We start from the raw sequence: 17,574 nt of genomic DNA on the forward strand, positions 1-17,574 counted from the left end.
CAGGCATGTTCTAATCTGCATATTTCCATGGAGGGCACTTCTGTCTATAAACTTCAACAAGGATGGAGTTTCTTAAACATTAGGTGTTCATTTGAACGCGCACAGAGGAAAGGTGGAGCTTCTGGGTGCCGTGTGCTGGACAGAAAGCTGTGATCGTTCTGTCTCGTCCTCTCCTTTTTCCTGTTTCTGCAGATGCAGCAGCACACACAGCTATGCAAAGCGACCGGCTGTCTCCTTGGGAAGTTAGTCACTGAGTTGCTGTACTACCAGCTCTAGTTGTACAGGCTTTTGAATTTACAGTTCAGCTTAGCTCCTGTGCACCTATGTGTGTCTGGTTTTGGGATGTGTGAGTTTCTGCATCCTCTTTTCAAAACTCCTTTTCTGGTAATGATGGTAGAAATTAAATATTCTGTATCGTGGTGGAAGCAGGCTGCAGAAAAAGGAAAACTGTAAATCTGAATACTGTGAACTAAAAACCTAAGAACTAAAGAATGCAAGAAGCAACAAACAGCCTTGTTTCTGAGAGTCTGATGAAGTTTGAGGTTTACTGTGGGGAAAACCCTTTTATTCTTTCTGATTTCAGGGCAATTACTGTTTTAAGGTTTGCAAAAGAAAGATAAGGACAGCAAAAACCCGAATGAATAGGCACTGGTCATAATATTTTGTGAGTTAAGAGCATTTATAATTATTATGGAGTAAGAGGAGGGGGAAAAGCATGAAGGAGAAAGTAGTTTTATTTCCCTCGCTCCCTGTTTGGATTAATGAATTTAATTACTTGGAAATAGCTAGTAGCAAACTTGTGGCTTTTTTCAAACATACTTCTTACAAGACTGCAAATTTTAATAGAAGAAGCAATTCAGTAAAAATAATTGAAGACATGAGACCTTAACCACTATATCCCTCATTGCAAGTGCTTTGTGTCAGATGTTGAGAACTGGATTAATTTGCCTCTGATGTATTGAGAGGGAGAAACCAGGGCAATATATGATGCAATTCTAAATGCAGGGAAGCAAGTGAGATACTGATTTTCAAATAGATCCTTGTAATAATAAAGTTGTTCTTTCTTTTGTTCCTGTCAGCAAAAAAATAGAGACAAATATGGAGAGGAAATGGCTATATGAAGTAATGGGATTCTGTGTAACAAGCAGCAAGAGTGCATGAGGTAGGAGAAAGGAGATGGGGCAGATTGCCAGGAAAGGGTCTCAGTATAATAATTAAAACATGTGTCATAAATTTCTCACTTCTTAATGGTATAGTTTAGATTCCACTAAATTGTTTGTTCTTTTGTCAGCTTGAACAGGTCTTTATAAAGAGATATAGCAACTAAGCAAGTAAATAGCAAAGAAAAACAGTAGTGCATCTTCTTTAAATTAGGAAGATACCTAGTGGGATGTCTCTGAGGCTCTGATGTCAGGTACATTACCATCAAATGAAATTTTCCAAAGTGCTTGTGTCCCACTGGTAGTCAGTTGGGAGAGGATGTCTCAAATCATGCAAACACTGCTGAAAATTTTGCTCAGTGTGTTTAACAATCTGAAAGAGTGATTTGGTATTCTGTTGCTTAAATTTGTAGGCAGTACATTACTGAAGGAGAGCTGCAAAATTCCCATTACAACTGAGTAACATGAGATTAACAGAGCAACTAAGTAACATTTGGAAATCCATGAACAGACACTGAAGCTGGCTTTCTCCAAAGGTTGCTTGACCATAAGCAGACTGAGGAAGCATCTGAAAGAAGGCTTAAATCCATCTCCTTAAACAATTTGCAGTGATGGCAGTCTGTTTTGAGTTGTTTCAGGAAGGCAGTGTAGTACTGTATGCCTTTTCCTCTTGGTGTCTATGTATCCCCAGACAATACCATCTGCACCTATTGCAAAACCATCCTTGTTGTTCCTCTTGTTCCTCTCAGCCACTGCAGCCCTGGAGATCTCCTTTACTGCAGTATGGCCCTGCCTGTGCAGGCATTTTGCACCTCTAGGCAGAAACTCGCTATGGTCTTGTTGCTCAAGAGGCTTGTCATGTTATGTTCCCATTGCCATGAGCCTTGCTTTTGACCACTTTTACTGAGGAGAGCAAGTCACTTGTTATGTCCAAATTTTCTATCTGCAGCCACATAACCTCCTGTCAGAATGGACTGTTATGGAAAAAACTACTTTTCTGGGAGCTTTTTCCGGAGTCTAGACTGGAAATCTGTTGCCAGTACATGTGCTAGACTGGGATTAGAAGTTTCCAAGCAGTGGTCTTTGGAACACATAACATTAGCCCATGTAGTTTTGCCTGCTGCATGATGACAGCTTCTTACTTTTCAAGCTGCTCTAATTGTGTTAAAATAAAGCCTTGAATGTTACTTTGCTTTTCAGTGCAAGCAATTTCTGTACTTGGCAGAGGTATGTGCCCTTGAATAAGAAAGTATGTGGTCACAAACTGCCTCTGGAACAGAGAAATGCTCTTGTTGGAGTGTGTTCTACACACTACTGCAGTAACTTTCATTGTGATGAGGAGTTTTAAAAGACCAGTAAGAGATAACTTCAGAAAGCACAGCTATTAAGAGGAAAACACAGGTGCAGTTGGAGTCTAGGCCTGGTAGGGTAGTTGTTCCAGGGTAGTGTGGGATCAATGCCTTACCAGAGCAGCAGAAGAGATATTGTGATTTGGTTTCTGTTTACGCTGTGAGCTAAAGAGTGAATGTCAGCTGTCTGGTTGTGTCTTCTCCCCTGAGAATGAGTGACGGTGACAGCTTTGATGTGCAATAACTAGGTTGCTGTGATTTGTGTTTACGGTTTTAAGTTTGGGTGCTTGTGGGGGCAGGGCTATGAAAGTAGAACATGGCATTTGATATAAGCAGACATCTCTACCCTACTTTCTGATAAAGCCATATAGACTGGGAGGAAAAATGGGGGAGAAAAAGGTCCAGTGTCATAATCCAGGACTTCTCCCAGTGCTTGGGAGACTTCTGCTTTCTTTGTCCTCAGACAAGATACCAAAAAAAAAAGCATTGAAAAGAGAAGTCAGTCTATCTTTTGAGGAACATACTAGTTTTCTAGACATTAAATACTCTTTCTGTTTTTTGGGAAATCATTTTGACTTCTGGTGGGAGTTCACACAGTAAAATAGTGTTTAGCCACAAAATAGCTTTTGCACAATTGCAGCATTATGTTAAGAACTGAGAATCTGTTTTGAGGTTTGTTGCTGGGTGACTATGAGAGACTGAAAATATATATCTTGCCAGTGCTAATTCTTGAACATGTATTTTAGAAATAGTGATTTGGAAATGCCTGGATCCTAGGTAAAAAGATCTACGTAATCCAGAGGTTTTGGAAAAGGCTTTTCCTACATTGGTACTAATATATCCCTTGTGAGATTTTAGAAGGCTCTTGTGTGCATGCAAGTGGTATTAGCTGGAGGATGTGTTGTCAAACTCCAGTTGAGTGCTCCAATCAGTAAGCAGTGATTTGGGAGGACACAAGAATTCTTAAGATTAGATGGGACTATTAAATATTTCATTAACACCCTCATGAATGAAAGATACAGATGATTTATAAGGAAGTCCATTTGGGAAGTAGGTACTTTTAACACTTCTCCCTTCTTTCCCAAACTTGAACTATGTTCAACAGAGGCTAAGGCATCTCTTAGGAACATTGTCATCTGCTCTCCATGTCAGCTGCCAGAATGTAGCTGTTTTTGTGAGTAGCACCCTCAATACTAAGTGTGGCTAAAGTAGCCTTTTCTAAGAAGTTAACAGAAAAGGCAGGGGTGGACAAGGGGCAGAATAAAGGATGGTGCTGCAGACTGTCTAACACGATATGAGCGCTGTGAAATTGAGCACAACAGTCTTTGGACAGTCTTTGACTATAATTGGCAAGAGGAAGAAGGTTCTGACAGTGTCTGTGGGATCTGTCTGGTAAGAAAGAGTAATTCCTGTGTGCTGAGCAAATCTTATGGAGGTGGAGGAGGTTGGAAGAATAGAAAATTACCAGAAGTTTGAAAGAAGTGGCTGTGGCATCTTTGTATTGCCTTTTGTCCTGGTAGCTCCCTGCTGCCTGCTGAACATGGTTCTGCAATGCCTGTTACCCTACTACTAAAACAGTGGGTTTTGTCTTGTTTCCTTCCCCTAATAATTTCAAATATCATTTTCCCCAATCATATGGAGGAGATGGGGAAACAAATGAACAAACCCAGGAAAGGTCTGGGTAAAGGAGTTCTGTCTTTAGTATCAGAATGACCTTGTAATACCTGCTGCTGGTGTGTTAGGCTTCCTAGACGGTATGTGTTCAAGACCCCATGTGTTCAGTAAACTTAGCCCAAGTGCTCAGGTTTGGGTTTGGAGCTCTCAGATTGCTCTATACATTGTTTCCCTGTAATACTTATTCTTCCTGATTAAATGCATGTGCTGTTCTGTGAAATTTTCTATATTGGTATGAAAAAGAAATCAGTTACAGAACAGTAACTGATTTAGAAAATGGACTCCTGTTTTTTCTCTGCAACTGTATTTTATACTCTGGATGTTCATTTATCAGCTTCAAATAACTTCCCTCCATGCTGTTTTTCCCACTAGTTCCCAGGCATGTTATTTAAGCATTCTCAAGGAGTCTGCATACACAGCCAGGAGAGTTCCCAAGTCTGTCTCTGTCTGGGGGGCAGCAGTTTTGCTATTTTTAGCACAATTTCTTCAAATCTTCCATTTCCTTTGTGTGAGAAACTTTTACTAATTGTAAAGAGGTTGAACCGTATAGTAAATGGATCTCAAATTTGCATGGGAATCTTCCACTTCATTACCAAGAAACCTGTCAGCATTGTCTGGGCATTTTTGCCAAACCCTGTGCTAGACTGAGCTACTCCGAGCAGCTGCAGGGACATTAGAGTGTAGCCTGACACAGACGTTCTACAGCTCAGAAAGAGTTGTTGTAGGGACACACTGCCTGTGCACTCTTTATTTTCACTGTCTGGGGTCTTCATTTTTGTCTGCTGGTGAACTTCACCTGGCCAAAACTCTTGGTGGTTTATTGCCTCTCTACTGAATTACAGTCCAGAAGATGTAATGAGAGAAATTACATCATCTGCTGCAGGGAGAAAGAAAAACTGCATTAACTAGTGAATATTTAAATGAGGAAGAAAGACTCCTTAGTTCAGGAACTGAATTAACATGGGAACTGTTCAGATATAGACCTAGTGACTGAGAGTGGTCTGAAGTCAGTGGCCTGGCTTAAACCTCAGCTTCCGTTCTGGAAAGGTGCAGGGCTCCTGAAGACCCCGTGCCTTGTCTGCCAGCCTTGTGTGGGTGGCTGGTGCCTCAGAACTAACTGAGCCCCAATTAAGCCCTCTCTTTAGGGAGTCCTGTGTAGGAAGCGCTTTCTTCAGCTCCCTGGAAAAGTGACCTGGGAAAATGCATGAGGATATGGGTTGCCTTATATGTGGAGAGATCTTGTGTTCTTCTTGAAAATGTGAGATGATCTGCTTGTGAGGTGCATCCTCACAGAAGTGGGGCTTGCTGAGTCAGTGCCCAGGGCCTGGATGTGGCTGATGTCAACACTGATTGGCAGAAACCTGGTGAGGACTGGGAAGGTGTAAGGCAGGTTCAGCAACTGGTTCTGTAGAGAGAGCGAGCATAACCTCTGCCCTCCCCTCTTGTGGGCTGGGGATTGTTTTGCTAGGTTCAGGGAGTATTAGATGGGAGCACTGATACTGGGGAAGAGCTGGGATTTGGATACTTGCTTCCTACCATGTATGTTCATGTGATGATGTGGGAGGCAGATCTGGGTCTAGCTGTGTGAGGGTGAGGACTCTCCAGGGTGTTCTCAGCATTCCTCTGAGCTCAGGCCTCAGCTCTGAGGAAGCTGAGAGTGCTCATGAATTTTTCTCTTTTGTGCTCAGCAGAGCACTTCCTGTGGCACTCAGGCATGCTGCAACAGCTTCCTCTACTGCATTCTTCCCTGGAGAGCATCTGAAATACGCTTTTCTTTTCTGTGTAAGAACTTGAAACTGCTTTGTTCTTGCATGATTTGGGAAAGATTATGTTGTTTTTAGCTGACAGGCTATAACTTCTCCCACTGTCTTGGTTGCTCTTGCTTACTGTTTCCCTTCCAAAGCCCGAGTTAGGTGGTGGTTGTGAAAGCTGTCTGCTAGATCAGTGTCTGTACATATATATGCTGTGTTAACCTAGGTAGTGGAACAGATTTTATGCTCTAGGGAATCATGAACCTATAAATAAATAAATCCTTTAAGTAATTATTTTGTGGGGTTTTTTTGAGTAATCTGGCTTTCCCACCTCATCCTCTTTTTCAGAGGATCACAGAACTAAGCTATTATAATGATGTCTTGCAGCATAAAATCAGCTTTTCATTCTCATAGGTCTCTCTGTGATAAGATGGTTTTGCAGCTCTTGAAATCAAGTTTGAAATGTTGTCCTGTTGGATTTGACAATTTAGACAAAAAGGAACAAGTAGCAATGTAGTGGATACTATTATTATCTATTAACCTTGCAGATGTAATAATAACATTAAACATTGCTGAAACCTGCAAAAACTCTCCTCACAATTAAATGCATAAAAAAAAACCCCAAATCCTACACCCAACCCAAAGAAAAACAAAACACACCTTGCAAACCCCATCTGACCACACTGTCTCTTTTATGGAGCTAGGTAGTTGAAACAGGAGTTAAAACTATTGTCTGATGTGAGGGAATGCTGAGAGCTGAGCAGGAATTTACTCATGCATGTTTGGTGGAAGATAGCTGTGATGAGGAGCAGTAAGATTTGAGATAGGAGGAGAAAAATCTGTAAGAAGCTCAGGAGGGACTTGAAATATCTCCAACTTGATGCTGTAAATGCTGTGTGGAAGACAACAAACAAAATGGTCCCATGCTGTTTTGGTTTTTGTGGTAGTCAAGGAAACAGGGTTTGGAACAGCATCTGAAAATGAGCTGAATTGTCTGGAAGAAACTGGCCTGCCATAATCTCTCCTTTTCAACAAGGTACTGTCCTAGACCTCAAGTTCTGGCTGGTAGGAAATTTTAACAGTATCTATCAGACTTGGCCTGTTGAAGTCAAGAATGGTCCAGGTAAAATGCAGTCACAAAGGTGTGATTCTTGGTGCTTTATGGAATCAAAATTAAATTAAGCATTTTCTCGCTGTTGTTATCCTGTTAAATGTACATTGCCCTGAGAAATACTGCTGGTTTAGCAAGAACTGCTCTGACAGGACTAATGATGCTGTATAGATAAGATGTAGCTGAAGGAAGCCACTTGAGAATGCTGTGCAAATAAGTGCCTCAGAACAATAAATGAAACTTAATGAAATGTCACAAACAATATTAAAAAAAAAAACAGCTGGCATGCAAGAAGCAGAAGAAGAGAGGGTAGCACTGCAAGATCGAGTGGGAAGTGTCCCAGCCCATTGCAGGGGGTTTGGAACTAGGTGATCTTCAGGGTCCCTTTCAACCCAAACCTTCCTATGAAAAGCAACCCCATAATAAAGCATTAGGAGAATCTTTGTTTTGTTTTGTGGCTTTAACTTGGCTTTTTAATTGTTACAGAACAAAGAACCTCTCTAGGTTGCCAGGGAATATAAACAAGAAGCAAAGAATATGTAGTCTTGTATTTCTTATTGCTTAAAAGCAGTGAATTGCAGAGCAACAAAATTGAAGTTTAGTCCTTGAGGAGACCTGATTTATTTCCTAAAGATTTTGTTTTTGAAAATGGTAACACTATAGGGTTTGGGGTTGTATGTTTTATAATTTCTTCTTATGTCAAATGGACAGATGGTATTTCATCTTTTCCTACATTTTTATCAGCCATCAAGGGCTACAAATGAGTTCTATCTTGGCAGTTGCTACTTCTGACCTTTTTTTTTTAATTATTATTACATGCATTTTCAGCTGGATATTTTGCCATGCCTGTGCTTTGATTCCAGTGGCTATAGTGAAAGTGTCAAAGGACAAGTAATTTCAAAGGGTGAGAACTCCTTTTACACATCATCTCTGAACACTTCTTTTGCCAGCTGTGGAAGGAGCTTGTTTTTTGAACAGTTTCCCAATCCTGGCTTGTTTCAGTTCAGCTGTGTTTACCCTGTGAGTATTTGGGATGAGAAGCTACAAAGAAAGGAAGAATTCACGTTTGCTGCTAGGAATGCTTTTGACAGTTGCTATTTCATATCCATTGATTTGCATAGAGCTGTTGGTAGGGACTGGGAAAATGGACATGAAAAAACAAACACTTTGAAATAAGTACATCTGTATAGCAAGACAGTCTTCTCAAAGAAGGTGGCTGATAATCTGAATTTTCTATACAGTGCATTTGTATGCATAATACCAAGTTACTATTTTCTTTCCATGTACCATTTGATCCCCAGCAGACTCTGAGTTGGTGGAATGTGTGGGACTTTGCCTGTTCTGTCAGAGCTGATCATGTCTTCTGTGACTGGTAAATCAAAGTAGCAGCAGCATCCCACCAGACCTTGATGCCTCTTGCTAGTGATGCTCCAGTCACAAAGTAAGCTTACTGGTAGCTTCACTGGATTTCCTCCCTTCTTGCCAAAAAATACTCTTTAATTATTTGTATTGCCAATAAATAGAGATTACTTACTGAGTGGGTGTTAAATTTCAGTGCAGGTTATACAGGGTCTGACACCACCTTTCCTACCATCATCTCCCTAGCTCTTAAATTGCCGTGACACTGTTCAAGTGTTAGGCAATTTGGAGAGGTGTGTCACAGCTAACTTGTCTCAGTAGAAGAAACTTCTTACTTTTCTTTGAAGATGAGTTCTTCAGCTTCACTCTATCTTATCTTGAATTGTTAGAGTTTGGATTGAGTCTGTATCAGCTGTCCATTCAAGAAAGTGAAGCTCAGACTGACTGAACTTGCATAAGTGGGAGTCTGCAGGACTGGGGTGTCTGGGAAAGGTATGTTTGCCATGTGCAGTACTTCTGTTATTGTGCAGTCTGACTTCGAACAGGATGACTTGAGGAGTGTTCAGGTGGGTCTGGGGTTTTTCTTTTTTCTGTCATGCTGGACTCTGTAGAGAAGTTGTTTGTGATGCTGAGCTTCTCTAAAGCTGCTAGAAAAGATGACTTAATACTCACAGCTAAACTAACCACATCTAGACTGAAAATATGACTGTGCTCAAGAGAGGCTTTCCAGCGAGACAGGGATAATAAGTCTTTGCAGTTCTGCTCAGTCAGTAGTAAATTATCTGAGTGCTTGTTTTGACAAGTCCCGTGATACAGATGAGTCATTCTTAAAGGCTAAACAGATCTGCCCAGATATTGGATTCTGTTATGTTCAGTGGTCCTGAGCAGAGCCAAAAGCCAGAAGAGAAATAGCATGGCAGAATGAAAAAGTACTTTCCTGTGTGTGTTGGTGTATCAGATTGGAATTTCAGGATCACTGTCCTTAACCACCTTTCCCAGCAAATCTGTCAGTAGATGAACTGCATAGAAAAACTTCAGTAACCCAGGGCTCTGAGCTTTCCAGTTTGATTTCCACACAGATGAAGGTGGAACAACATTTAGTGCACAGCGCTCTCCTGTGCACAAGCCATTACTAGATCAGCCTTGGCCAAACTTCCAAATGAGTGCATTTTGGATAGGCTGAGTCAGAGGCGACAGCTGCTGCTGCTGAAAGGATGAGAAATGAATCAGTTGCAAAAGATTCATTAGTGAATGAAGGAGGCCTACCAGGGCAGAGCTTTAAAGTTGACTTGTCTAGTGTATCTAAACTCAAAAATTATTACTTCAGAGATTCCAATGTCCCCTTGGACTTTAGGACTGCCTCATGAACAGACTTATGACTGTGCATTGATCTTTGTCAACTGTCAGAGTAACCCGTAACAGAACTGGGATTAGGACGTGGGCATGAACTGGCCTCTAGGGTAAGGGGAAGCCAGTTGTTCTGGTGGTTGATGGTGTCTGCCTGAGTTTCACCTCATGGTGGACAGGGAGAAATGGATTCTTACTGCTGTTGGTGTTATCATGTGTCTTCCTGAGCTGGAGTGGCCATGCTAGAGTCTTCAACAGGGACATATTTTGGAAAACTCTCATAGCAAGAACTTCTAAGGCCTTATTGGGAAAAGGAACCTGATTGCTGTACTAGGCTGAAGTTTCAGGAGTGGAAGTTTTGTAGCCATATGGAAATTTATAAGCAAGTTAAGTTTCCTGAAGCACTGCTAAATTGAAGGCCTTATGCCACTTGCTAGTAGAGACAGGTTTTGCTCTGCTGTGTCTTTAGGGTATGTTTCCCTGGTGTGCTCACCTAGTGTCAATAGAGGGACTGTATTCATTTCAGTCAGGTCTTTACAGACCAGTCACCTGCATCCTAGCAAAACCTGGTGTGCTAAATCAGTATGAATATCATGTTATGCTGAAGAGCATAGTTCTGTTTTTCCCTATACTGTCTCATTGTTCTTACTGAACCGTGAGATGTTTTTCATTACACCAGAGCCCCATAGTGTGTGTCAGGCTTTTATCCTAAAAAAAAAAAATCCACCTTAGGGTATTACTATATACAAGCTGAAAACCCACTTAGGAACAGACAAGGAAACAGTGGGGGTATATGTGCAGGTTGCCCCTGAACTGAGAGGTTACCCCTGAACCCAAAAGCTACTGGCTTTTGGGTTCAAAAGCAGAATCTGGAACCTTTTGATTATACAAAGTGTTGTTACAGCACTTGCTTAATTTCCTTCTTGGAACATGTGAAAATAATTATAGGGTGGTTGGAAGAAGGTACAGGGAGGCTGGCAGCAGCCTTAGAAAACAAAAGCAAATGAAATGTGGCCACTTGGAAAGCTGCACTGTGCCCATGCACCCATGAACAAGTTTCTGTATTAAATTGGCTTTTTTGCAGCCACTGTACTGCTGACTCCAACTGCAGCCCAGATGCAAATTGTTTATGCTGTCCTGGCAGTATGGGATGTTGTAAAGTACTGGTCAGCTGCTCTTCATCTTTATGGGACATAAGTAAGCTTCATGAGCTTCCACACACATCACCAATAACTTTAATTTATTTTTGTGTGTGTGTGCAGCAGTAAGATTACCGTATCAGAACATCTTAAAAGCACTTCTGCAGTTGTTCCCGGTTTGCTTCCTCCTCCTTTAATGTTTCCGGAATTCATTTATCATCCTGGCTTTGTTTAGAAGCACCAGGTTTTTGTCTTATGATTTGGTGTTATCCTGATGTCCAGAATGCCTGGCACGGATGAGAGCCCTGCTGCGGCCAGCCCTGTGCAAACATAACACAGAAAAACTGAAAGTTTTTCAGAAAGTCTGAAAAACTTGGCAATGTTAGTCTCGGAGCCTGTCAGGCTGACTCACTCAGGAATGTATCTGAGGGGACCATATTACAGGTGGGCTTCATACAGGGGAAATAATACAGTTGTCACAGTGAGTAGCACTCTTCTAGGGAGGCAGATGTGCTGCTGGAGTGCAGTTGTGTTTGGTTGCTGCTTTCCATCGCAGAAATCTTCCTTTCACAGATGTGGTTTTTATTAGACCTGGAATTTGCATCTTGGTTTTCCAACTGCCTAGCATACAGCAAAGTCTGTCCTGTTTTGAAGGGGGAAAGGAACTTGAAAGATACAACATTTAGTTTTCTGCCAAAATATCAGTGACACTGGGAGTTCTTTAACTGAAGCAAGGCTTTCTAAGGGGCAGAGATAAGTATGTTTTATATCCAGACAATCTGTAGCACTGTAGAAGCACCAGTGGCAGCTTCATATAGCCTAAACATTTTGACTCTTGTAGAACATAAATATAATTTGCATTTTATAGTAAGCTTTGATGCTAATGGTTTTCTTTTTAGGAGATAGATAAACTACTGGGGGTTTAAAAAAAAAATCATATTTCTAATAGAAAGACAGACAAGACCCATAATTAATGTTACACTAGCAGGCTTCCTCCGTGGTTGGCTAATCACAGCTGAGTGTTAATAAGCATAGATTTTTTTTAAAATACTGTTGTAACATGTTAATTAAGATAATTCGTCTCCATGTGTCTCTTGAGTTACCAGATGGCGACTGCATTGGTGGAAGGCTGCAATTAGAGTCTTTTCTTTCTTGCTTTTTCTTCCCCTGCCCTAAGGGGGGAAAAATAAAGAAGGAGAAAGAAAAAAAAATGCAGCTTTACTGTGTATGGGATGGCTGTGAGGGGTGCCTGTTACTGTACACATTTTAAGTGCTTGTGTCTAATTATATAGATGCACAGCTATATGATTATATATACAAATCTCTTTGCTTTGGTTCTTCTCATTTACCCTCATTATGACATTAAAAAAAATAAGCCTCCTCTTCAGAGTATGCCCTTTCTGGGGAAACTGTTAATTTCCCTGTGAAGACTCCAGTCCTGCTCAGTTTGGTCTTCTGTCTGTGACTTCAGAATAAGCAGCATCTGGAGCCAGTAAAGACAGAGAGCTTATTTTTCAGTGGACTTTGGCCCCTGCTTAATACACATAACCCAAAAGAGGGTTATGTTTTGCAGTGTGTTTTAGGAAGGCTTAAAATGTTTTAGGGGCAGGGTCAGTGAGAAGTGTGTGCACTCACAATGGAGGCCTTTTATTGACTTCTGCCTCCTGTAAGTTAAATATAAAGAGGTCCTTTAGCCTCAGCTGTTGTGACTAGGCCTCAGCAGCAGCTGCTGTATCAGGTTTGCCCCTTTGGGAAATGACCCATCTGCTCATGTGCTAGAGAAAACCAGAGTGTTGAAAAGGAGAACATTCAAAATCTGTTCTCCTGCTTCCAATCCCCATCTCATCCCCAGAAATTACAGACCAGTGGAAAACCTGGTCATCTGGCAATCTGTGTTCTACGGAGTGAATCCTGTCTGGCTAGAAACACACCAAGTTGTCAGCTCTTGCCAGCTGGCAGAGGATGGCTTCAGTCTGGGTCCCTTTTCACATGTTCTATCTGCGGCTACTGTGTTTGTATAATTAAAACACACAGGTTAGTACACTGGTGGGCAGTAAACCAAAAAACCCCACTAATACCTCAAGCTGCTTGAAAGGAGAGCAAAGCATGCTTCACCTCCACCAGGAGAGACCGTCTTGTCCTCTAGGGAGAAGGCTTTCTAATGACTGCAGCACACATTTGTGTTGGAATTCCATTGTGTGGGCTAAAAAATGCTCTGAAGATGCTGGAAGAGGATAAAATCTCAAATATTATTCTCAGATCTGGTCATTGTGCTTCTTGGAGCCAGCCTGCCAAGAGAAACCCCAGTGTAAAGTATGTGGCTCTTTGTGTTCAGCACAAACCTGCTGTTACAAGCAGTGACGTTTGTCCGTGAAATACTTGATGAGCAATTTCCTAGCCTAATATTAATCCAGGCTCTCTGCCTGGGAAGGACAATGCAGGAGCAGAGGGTGCATAGCGGGAAGCTGCTGTGCTGAAAGCTTTTGATTGCATCCAGGCAAGCATGGTTAGTTGGAAACCTGAAGGTATTTAGCATTCAGAAATGGAACTGGCACTCTTGTTGGAAAACGTGGGTGGGGGTGACTGCTTTTCTAACTACCACTAAAGCACATCCCCTTGTTATTGCTTTCTCAACAGGAAGGAAGGTGTGGGTGGGGAGCGGCAGTGCTGTTGATCAAAGCTTATCAAGGTGCTTTTTCTCTCCAGACCAACTGCCTAGGAAGTGTTTCTTTCTTTGGTAAAAGATGGTGTTCAGTTGACAAAGCTAGTCTAAAAAGGGTATGAAATTGTAACAGACTTGCTTCTTACTAAAACTGAAGAGCTGCTGAGGGAGGGGCTGCCAAAAGTGGCTTCTGCTGGTTATACGCTGGTCTGTGTGTGCAGGGGAGGAGAGGAAAAAACAAGGATATTGCCTCTCTGGATTTCACACTGAAAGCAAAGCTGGCTAGTCATCTTCCTCCATCATCTCCCTCTCTACAGAAGGCTCCTGGAGCCAAACACCAGTCCTGTCTCAGGCAGAAGGAAGTCTTCTGTGACTGAAGGCCCTGGTTTAAGAAGAAAAATTCCTTACTGAAAAGAAGCTTGTGGAATATTTTTGTTCTTCATTCAGCCTGTTTTCCCCTGTTCCCCCAGAGAATGACACAGCAGGGGTTTTGGGTTAGAAGGACATGATAAGTAGCTGTATGTTCTTTGAATAAAATAGGTGTATATATATATATATTTTTTTTTTTTTAAAATATTTTTTTCTTCTCAAGGCAGGAAACCACTTTTAGCCTAGACTCTGCAGAGCATAGGGGATAAAGAAGCAACTAACTTGGACAGTGAATTTCCTGTCCAATAGTTCCAACGGGCTTATAAAATAAGTGTTTGTTGTTGAAAATGGCATGTATGCCAGTTGCATGTGTGCCTTTAGTTTTGGTGCTACTTTTCGTGGTTTTTTCTCTCAGTAGGTGCATAGTGGGGTTTGAGTTCATCATAAGCTAGGTAAGGATCTGTCCTACCACAGCAAATGTTGGCAGTGTTTGAGACCATGTGTTCCCTGAGAGGAAAAGTTACACTGAAAAGCAAGAAAAACCCCCAGACCCCAACAAACACACCAAAACAAAACCAAAGAAGACCCAAGCCAAACAAATTTTAATAAAGTTACTTGCAGTGGTTCTGTTAGGTGTAACCTGAGGCACTGGAGTCTGCAGCACTGTGCGGCTGATGCGATCCTCTGTTGTTGCTCAAGAAGCTGCTAAGTCAGCTTGGTACTGTGGCTGACTATCCTGCTGTGTGGCTAAGCACAGCACTGATGCTATTATCTGGTTGGATCACATTCATGCTTCTCTGAGTACTGGTGACAGAAGTTAGGAGTATATCCAAGAAATGGGCAAAGGGAGGAGTAAATTATTTCCTTATTGGCTTACTAAACAACCAGGAGATTAGCGGAGAGGTCAGGTAGCGCCCTGCTGGCAAGAACTGAAACTCTGCAAGGAGAGAAAAAAGTGTCTCTTCTCTTAGCAAATATGGCCAGAGCTCTTGTTAGGAAGCAACTGAATGCATTTGCTGAAGCTAAACCAATGTTCAGTGTCACCCCTGAGTGGGATCCGTGGGCAGCACGCCGCTAGAATTGCCAGACCCTGTAGAAGCTGAAGTGAGCATTCTTGCTGCTCCCTGGCTTGCACTTCTAGCCTGCTGACTGCATCAGGCTTTCATGGTTTTTTTTGTGAAAAAGCATGGTGTAAAAAAAAAAAGATGAAGCCCTGTGTATCTGCATGCAAATAGCAATTGATAAAAACCCCAGTATTAGTGCAAGCCTGTTTGGGGCACTAACTGGAAAAGAACTGTGAATCTGGCTCAGTTGTTTTCAGCATGGTGTTAAACCTGAACCTCAATTCTGAGATGCTGAAAATGCACAGCCTCTGCAGAAGGCTTCAGATGGAATTCGTATTTCAGACCAGCCATTTAGCTGTGGCAAGACCCAGATTGAAGGTGGGAGTAGAGAGGGAGGCTTACTCCCTTAGAGTTTGGGGCTGTTTGGAAGGTCCTTGCCAGAAATTAGTAATAGCTTTTGCAGTTCCCTCAGCTATACTGAGGTGATGCACACACAAATTATCCAAGTTGGAAATTGAAGTTCTCTGTAGCAGGGACAAGTAAGTGGAAGATGGGGATATCTTGTGTTTATTTTGGGTGCTTTTCTAGATATGCTGTTTTTAAGGCTGGTGGCAAGTCTGAAAGAATAAAGGTGACAATGTTTGGGAGAACTGAGACTTGGACAGAGAAGTTCTCCTGGCTATTGTGGAATGTGCTGAAGCATAACTTGTAAGAGAGTGAACAGGAAATGACTGTGACCAGGAGGAAACGTTCCTATGTGACAGGAGAAACAAGAGAAACAAGAAGAGACAAAAAAGTGCCAGGCCTTGAGGCAAGACAATGTTTTCTGAGCTATTCCACAGAAATCCTACTGTAGGGCAATCAAAGTAGTACAAGAAAGTTAGCATCAGGCTTCAGGGGAAACAGCATGAAAGAAATAGCATGGCCTCTAGCACTGGGACAATTTAATTGGGTGTTAAATTGTGTTCTGCTTCACAGAGATGTTGGCTCACCAGGTAAGACCTGCTGACATGAGACATCATGACAAGTTTAACCAGACTAGCCAGGGGAATATTTATCTTGATTAGAGGGTGGGTTTTGATTGTAGGATGTTTTTCTTCTGTAAGTCTTGATAGTATCTGTTAAATCGAGTAAATATTGTAGATGAAGAAAGAGAAGTACTGAGCTTAGCATCTTCCATTTCTAGTTTCCACATCACACAAAAATTGTGGTATGTCTAAAAGGCCAGGAGGTGTTAACAGTACCCAAGTAGGGCCCATGCTCAGGGCATCCAGCAGATGTGTGTAAGCACAAATGGCTTCCAAAGTACTTCAGTGTAGACCTGTAAGGCTCCTCGGCCACTGCTCTGAGGATAGTCAAACCTGCTGGAGCGCTTGTGTAGTCAGTGAGGCATTCACCTGAGGCTGTGTCCAGCTTCCTCTTGAAGTTGCCAGGATTTGGGCCTGAGTCATGTAAAGAGCAACTTTATTTTGTCAAAACTGTTCCTGTCCTAGTTTTACTGACCTTTGTGCCTTGCTGTGGAGAAGAACAACTATTACTGGATGTTCAGTGTGAAACATCCTATCGTTAAGCAATGCTATACACAAATAGATCATGATTAGAAGGGTTTATTTGTTTGCTTGCTTGGTTTATTGGTTGGTTGGGGTTTTTTTTGTTTAGTTGCTTGTTTGGATTTTGGTTTTTTCCTTCTCATAAGAATGCATTTTTTTAAGGAGGATTGGGTTTTCATCTTTGTATAGTCAGACTGCCCAGTAAAACAGGTTAGTGACTGAAAAAGTTCAAGTGCTTGGTGCAGAAAAGAGGGGTGTAAGACCCCTAGTAGAGTCCATGAATCTTATTGATTGAAAAAAATAAGAGACAGTGCCAAGGAAATTAGACTGTAGAGAGCTCTTAGACTTCTGTGTGGTGTTGTGCCTGTGCAAAGAAGGTTAATACTGGGGAGCTTTTTTAATTCTGTGACAATTACCCAGTCATATTGAAGTATGATTTAATCTTTCTTTGTATGTGTGAGTGAAGTGTATTGTTCTTCGTCCTTGCCACAACAGGCTCATCCTGCTTGAGCTTTGTAAATCTTCTGCTTATCTGTGAATTTCACTCTCAGTGATCAAGGCTTAACTGTGCTTCTGTGGTTTATGTTCTGAGCACTTAAATCCCTCACTTTTGTGTCAGCACACAACAGACCATATGCTTCCATCTGTGGCATTATATATGACCGTAGCTCGGGTTTGTGTCTTTGTGACATTATGCTGGAAATGCTTTTAGTTCTGCATCAGGTTGGCATTCAGGACCACTGCTCAGCTTCAGCTCAGCCAGGACATGAAAGAACCATTTCATTGTTTGATGATTAGATTAATCAATTTGGCCAACTGACATCTCTTACTGTCTCTAAAAGAAGCTGGATTCCAGCTCCTCACAGCAGTCTGTGAATCTGGTGGAAGAGGAAGCAAGTGAGGATGGCTACTTGAAGGAGAGCCATGGGGAAGGGAACTGGTGAAGGTACAATGTGATGTTGCTCTTACTGCAACGAAAAAGAGGTTCCTTAGTGTTGTGGTGGTTATTGTCAAGCTGGTAACAGCTATTCAAAGAACA

General features: G+C 41.8%; 1 protein-coding gene across 7 annotated transcripts in view; it reads left to right on the forward strand.

Moving 5' to 3' along the window:
* SUSD6 (sushi domain containing 6) overlaps positions 1-17,574 on the forward strand; it is a 78,507-nt gene that overhangs the window by 44,796 nt on the left and 16,137 nt on the right. The window lies entirely within an intron of this gene.

The sequence above is a fragment of the Vidua macroura genome, chromosome 6, assembly GCF_024509145.1.
Source record: "Vidua macroura isolate BioBank_ID:100142 chromosome 6, ASM2450914v1, whole genome shotgun sequence".
NCBI classification, from domain to species: Eukaryota; Metazoa; Chordata; class Aves; order Passeriformes; family Viduidae; genus Vidua; species Vidua macroura.